Below are 6,922 nucleotides of genomic sequence, written 5' to 3' on the forward strand. Positions count from 1 at the left end.
GAGTTTTAATAATATAAAATTTAGGATAGTTATTTTTTGTTGGATGATTTAATATAATTGGATGTCTCTTGTTGTGTGTGTATTTGAATTTTTTTGTCGTTAACTGGTTGTTTATTTTTTTTATATTTACTTCATGGTATGATATCTCATTTAGTTCCTTTGTTTGGCTTTGTATGTGTTCGATTGCAGGTTATGAAAATTATGGACGTTACTGAGCTAGAAAGTGATGAGACGGAACTGGGTCATGAGGTTCAAATTATAATTTATTGTTGATTTAACATTAACGAGATTTTAGAATCCACTATTAATCATCTGTGACATTGAGTGATGTTTGCTGTGAATTGATATACAGTTACTGGATCACAGTGGCCTCCACAAGGAGAAAATACCAAGAGTTGGATTGAGGTTTGATTCTTTGCAACTGGCACAAGAATTTTATGCGACCTATTGAAAGAAAGTCGGTCTCGTAAGTAATATTAGGACCACAACATTTGACAGGACGATAAAGAAATTTAAGAAACCGATTAACCAATCTATTCATTGTAATCAGGAGGGTTTTCACGAGTCTCGTGTAAAAGTACCAACACAGAAGAACATGATTGCAGTCATGGGATGCAGAGCAAGATATATGTGAAGTTCGATAGGGAGAAGCAAGATTGGGTGTTGTTGAAGATAGAATTGAGGAATTCGCATCCATGTTTCCCTAAAAAGGCGGTGCACTACCACGAGTATAGAAAGCTCACTATGCATGCTAAGTGTGTGATTGAGGATAGCAATGAGGTTGGCATACGATCCAACAAAACATACCAAGTATTGGCTAGCAAGGTTAGTGGGTGGTCGAACCTTGACTTCTCAGAAAAAGATGTGCGGAATTACATTACATCCAAACTTTGGTCTACTGATGTCAATGCGGATGTTAAAGAGATGTTGAATTATTTCATGCGAATGAAAGAGATCAATCCAAACTTTTTTTATACAATAATTTTGACGAGGATTACAAGTTTAGGATTGTACTTTGGGTAGATGCAAGGTTTAGCGCGTCGTATGAATATTATGGAGATGTGGTGTCTTTTGATACCATATACAGTACAAATAGGTAATATATATTTAGTATTTATGTTGGAATTGTTAAAGACTTTTTTGTTTTGTAATAGTTGGATGTACTTACCTATGGTTGTTGTTTGTATATGCATGAATTACCGTTCGCGTCCTTTGTCAGTGTCAATCACGATGGTAAGTCTACTCTTCTTGGCTGTGCTGTATTAGGGAATGAGAAAATTTCAAGTTTTGAGTGGGTGTTCACGCAATAGGTGAAGTGCATAGAAACTGCACCACAGAAAATCATCACCGACCAGTGCAAGTCCATGTTTGGTGTAATTAGGAAAACCCTACACCATACACGTCGCTAATTGTGCATCTGGCACATATTGAAGAAGATACCGCAAAACTTAGAGGTTATGCTCACTTAGAGACTTGAATGCTAAATTGAATGACATTGTATGGAATTCTTATTCGGTTGAGTCATTCGAGGAAGATTGGGCTGAATTCATAGATGAGTATAACCTACATCACAACACATGGCTATCAGATTCTTAGTTAAAATTATATCATGCTTCGTTATTGCTTACGTTTGTGATGTGCTTGTATTATTTTCTAAAAATTTGTTCTTTTCGCATTTTTTTTGCTACGGATGATTTGTTTTGTGTAGACCTTTACGACGATTGATAGATTTGGGTTCTGATCCTTTTCAATGGTGAATTATGGGATGCTATGAAAAGTATGTAAAGGAGTGAGAGTATACACGCATTCTACATGAGATTCTTACATAGGAAGACTAGCTTGGTTCAATTCGTCCACGAGTATGACAATGTGCTTGAGAACAAAGAGCAAAAGAAATTGGAGGATGATACTATAAACTCTAGAAGAGTTATCCCGTGTGCATCTAGCTCTGCCATTGAAAGATAATTTCATCAGGAGTACACCAGCAACATATTTAGGGATGTCCAAATGGAGTTCGGTAAAAAAGGTGATTGCACCATCCATGCCGTTGCACATGAGGGTGACTTGGTTTGTGTAAAGGTGGAAGAGGAAAAACTAGCTAATGAAAAGACTCGGTATATTACGTACGACGTTCATTTTGACCGTTTGACTCATGAGGTTCGATATGAGTGCAACATATTCGAGAGTTCATATATACTGTATTGTCACTACTTTGTTGTGTTTTTGTCTTACAAAGTGAATAGAGTATCTGCCTGCTATGTTCTCCCTCGTTGGAGCAAGAACATAAAGCGCAAGCACACCTACATCAAGAATAGTCATGACATGAGTCGTTCGGATAAGTGTCATACCTTATTCAGAGGGATATGTGCACACTTTTTTAACGTCACTCAGGAATTTGTGAATTGTGACAAGGAAGCAGCCATGTTGCATGATGCTCTGGACGATGCAAGGACCAAGCTGACTGATTACTGGTCCACGAGTCCCCACACTCCGTACAGTTGTACCAGCAAGTGCACTGGGTTGTCCAAGTAATACCTGAGCGAGTCAGGGTCGATCCCACGAGGATTGTGGTTTGAAGCAAGCTATGGTTATCCTGCAGGTCTTAGTCAGGCAGATTCAGAATTCAGTTGGATTGATGCAAGGGCAATGAATAATAGGAATATTGTATAAATTAAAATCAGTAATAGGAATAAGGTAAAGGATTGGAGTTACTTTGTCTTTCTGAATTAACTCTGGTATTACTGTCTTCTTTGCTTGTGAGTGATCTCTTCAATGGCAGGCTGTAAGTTATTAACGCTTTTATTGAGAGGTCGTCAATACTCCTCCGAATCTGAATCCCAGGATTAGTGTGGATCCATCTCTACTTGAGGGTGAAGCTCGTACAGTCCATTCTCCTTAATGATCATACTCAAAATGCCACAAACAAGGTCAGATCTTCCGAATCAGAGAATGTTGCATCCTTGGGGTCTAGCCTCTACCACAGAGACCTTAATCTCCCCGTAAATCGACTGAACTGGTGTCTCAAGGAGTCCCCAACGAAGTCGTGGATTAGCCGTCTGAGAGATGTATAATCAAACTGGTGGTTCATGCTTTCCACTGAAGTATTCACACGAACCCAAGTAGACGCGGGTGTTTGTCAGGCACGTTCATCTTAGTATGATGAACAGAGCTGATTGTCACTGATCATCCTATTCACCATGTTAAAGTACGAATATACATCTTAGAATTAATCACACACATATCGAAGAAGAAACAGTAATACTTTTATTAATTCATAGGACTCAGCAGGGCTCCTCTCCTCAACCTAGGAGGTTTAGAAACTCATACTGAAAGAAAATACAATGGTGAATTCGAAAATATGGTAAAAGTGTTTGAATAACATAAATCTAATCCCTTAAATACTAAACAATGACTAGTAAGGGCAAGATAGTCATTTTAATGCTAAAACCCACTTTTGGGGCCTACTTGGTGAGTGTTTGGGCTGAACTTTGATGAGATCCACGTGCTAGGAGGCCTTTAGGGCTTGAAACATTGGCTAGGGGATCCTCTCTAGGCATTTGGATGCTAGGATCTGCTCCTTGGGCGCTGGACGCCTGGAAGGGGGCAGGAGGCTGGCGTTGGACGCCAGTTTTGGGCCTTCTAACCTAAAGTAAAGTATGAACTATTATATATTGCTGGAAAGCTTTGAAAGTCATCTTTCCATAGCCGTTACGAATGCTCTATTTAGACTTATGTAGCTCCAAAAAAGCTCTTCCAAATGCAAGGAGGTCAGATCTAGAATCTTCCGAGTGCAAGGAGGTCATATTTGGACAGCATCTGCAGTGCTTTTTCTGTCTTTGAATCAGACTTTTGCTCCAACTCTTCTGTTTCAGCCAGAAATTACCTAAAATTGTACAAAAATACACAAAATCCAAAATTGTGAATTTAACACTAAAACATATAAAAACTTAATAAAAACTAAACAAAACATATTAAAAACTATATGAAAACTATGCCAAAAAGTGTATAAAATATTCGCTCATCAATTACCGTGCCAAGGTACGGTCCAAAAGTATTGACGATACCCACGTTAGCATGGCCACACAGAGTTCATGCATGGTGGGCGTAGAGGACATTCAAGGCCCATCAAGGATCACCACAAAGGATCGGCCAAAAAGTAAAAGGCTTGGAGCTAACATGAACTAGTCAATCAAAAAATCTGTGTGGAGGAAGAAGAGGAATTCAGCCCCGTATGTGTTTCCATTAATTAAATTTAGACCTTTTGTTGAGATATTCTTGTGAAGATAGTGACTTGTTTTTATCTATGTAGGGATTTTTCAGGATAATCGTTTAGAATCCTCTGGAAATATAGAGTCGGATGCATTTGTTGGACACAATGAACTGCAAGGATTTGGCGGGTTCATCTCTTTGTTAAACGCATTTGGGAATAGCTAGTCTGTGTTGAATACGGATTCCACTATATTATTTTTGGTCAATTTATTAAATTGTTTCTTATCAAGTATGTCGGATGTTCAATTTACTATATATATGGATGGTTATTTTCTTTCTGATGTGGATGTTTATTTGGTATACTATTGGTATTTATTTGGTTTGCTTCGTGCTACATGCACATACTTCGCATGTTTCTCTTGTTATTTGGTTTGGATTAGATTTAATTTAACATTGACTGAATTCAAGTTGGGTTCGAGTTATGGCATTTAAATATAAGTGATTAAGATTGAATACTTTGTTAAAAAACTTTGAGGGCATGGGACCTATTATCACAAACATGTTACTAACTTGCTAAATCCTACTTAATTAGGTCATTTACGTAAAATATAAATTTATCAATATTATGCCACTATTATTCTAAGTATCTAATGAATGAGAAATTTAATGCGCTTGTTAGAAGTTATGGTCAACCCATAATATGCCGAATGTTCATTTTACTAGATATTCGAATGGTTATTTTTATTCCTAAGTGGATGTTTAGTTGATTAGAGTTGGATTTAAGTATTTAACAATTGAAATATGCCGAATGTTTAATTCGCTAGGTATGCGAATTGTTATTTTAATTCTTACGTGGATGGTTATTTAATTGGATTAGATTTAAGTAGATACAATTAAAATATGCTGGGTGTTCAATTCACTAGATATGCGGATGGTTATTTTTTACTCTTAAGTGGATGGTTATTTGATTGGATTGGATCTATCTCAAATTTTTCTGATTTTGCAACAACAGAATCACACAAGTTCAAAAAATAAAGGAGCATCTATATGTATGTGACTAGAATTTTCAATTTAACATAGAGTTAATACTCAAAATGGCCCCTGAAATTTGACCCCTGATTCAATTTAACCTTCAAATTTTCAATTGACCCAAATTGTACTATGAAATTTTAATGTGTGCTTCAATTTGGCCCTTCTATCCATTTTCGTCATCGAAAAAATGACGTGACAAATTTAGTTGACACCTGGCAGTGACACAAGAAAAACAACGCCGTTTTTCAAAAAACCAATTCCCTGTTCCTTCATTACTGAAAGGGAGGTCAAATTTCTATGGTGCCAAATCCAAACAAACCAACAAGAAGCTCTTGCAACATCCTTCCACCACCGCCGTATTCGTAATCGTTGCCACCTCTTCCTTGGTCGTGCAACATTGGCCACTACACCGACGTACACCGTTCATCGCCCCCTTCTTCTCCTCCTCTTCCTTATACTATATCTTCCTGTTCTTTCTCTTATCCATTTTGTTTTTGTCAGAATAATCAGCCTCTGAACCAGTTACTTCAATCGCATGAAAAGCTTTCTTATTTTCTATTTGTGAATGCAATGGAGAAAAAGTGAAAAAAAGTGGAGCAGCACTCACGACGGTAGCGGCAAAATCGTATGTGCCGGGGTCCAAGGTGGGGGCGTCGGGGTCCGAGGTGGGGGCGGCGATGTGGTCAATGGTGGAGGGGACAGTGGTTTTGGGGTCGACGGCTTTGAGAACGTGGAGGGGACTCTCGATGAAGGAAGAGAGTGAGTTGAGGTTGTAGTGTTGCATTGGAACGTGTGTAGATGAAGGTGACGATAATTACTTGATCACTGAAAATGGGTTGGAGAGAAGCCATGGAGAAAAGGAGAGAGTGCGAGTGATGGATTTAACAGCTATACAGAAGGAGAATAAAAAAAAGAAGAGATGAGTCTAAAGTTAAGAATGAGACCATACCTGAGATTTCTGAAGTTCAAAGCAGTACCCAAGCCATGGTTGCTTGAAGAGGAAAAAGAATAAGAATAGGGAGAGTAAAACGACGTCATTTTGGAACAAATAACAAAACGAAGTCGTTTAATTCTGCCAGGTCAGCTTTCCGGTGATGGAAATGGACGGAATGGTTAACTTGAGGCACACGTTAAAATTTTAGGGTACAATTTGGGTCAATTGAAAATTCGAGGGTTGAATTGAATAGGAGGTCAAATTTCAGGGGCCATTTTGAGTATTAACTCCCAAAACACATGACAAAAGGTAACCAACCATCTCTATACATAGTAAACTAAACATTCGTCTTATTCTAGCAAGTAAAGTAATATAGCATTCGTTATATAAAGTGGTTTATAAGATGAATAAGAATCCACTAGTTCAACAAAATTTAAGTATAGGGGAACAACATAAATTCAACAAATCCAAACAATCTCTTAATCGAACTTCCCTGCACACTACCTGAGTTCTAGATTCACAAAAAAGGTCAATTCAACAAATGCCCAGCTAAGTTGTACATTTTTCTTTTAAAAAATCCTAAGTCATGAGAAACATATAGAATTAGGTTGATTCTTGCACAACTAAAAATAAGTTTTAATTAATTATTTAATTAACTCACAATCTACATAGTAAATCAAGCAAAAGACCATGTACGTAACCAAAACAAACATTCATTTATTGAAGAAAATCAACCATACGTATACT

The sequence above is a fragment of the Arachis ipaensis genome, chromosome B05, assembly GCF_000816755.2.
Source record: "Arachis ipaensis cultivar K30076 chromosome B05, Araip1.1, whole genome shotgun sequence".
Taxonomy (NCBI): Eukaryota; Viridiplantae; Streptophyta; class Magnoliopsida; order Fabales; family Fabaceae; genus Arachis; species Arachis ipaensis.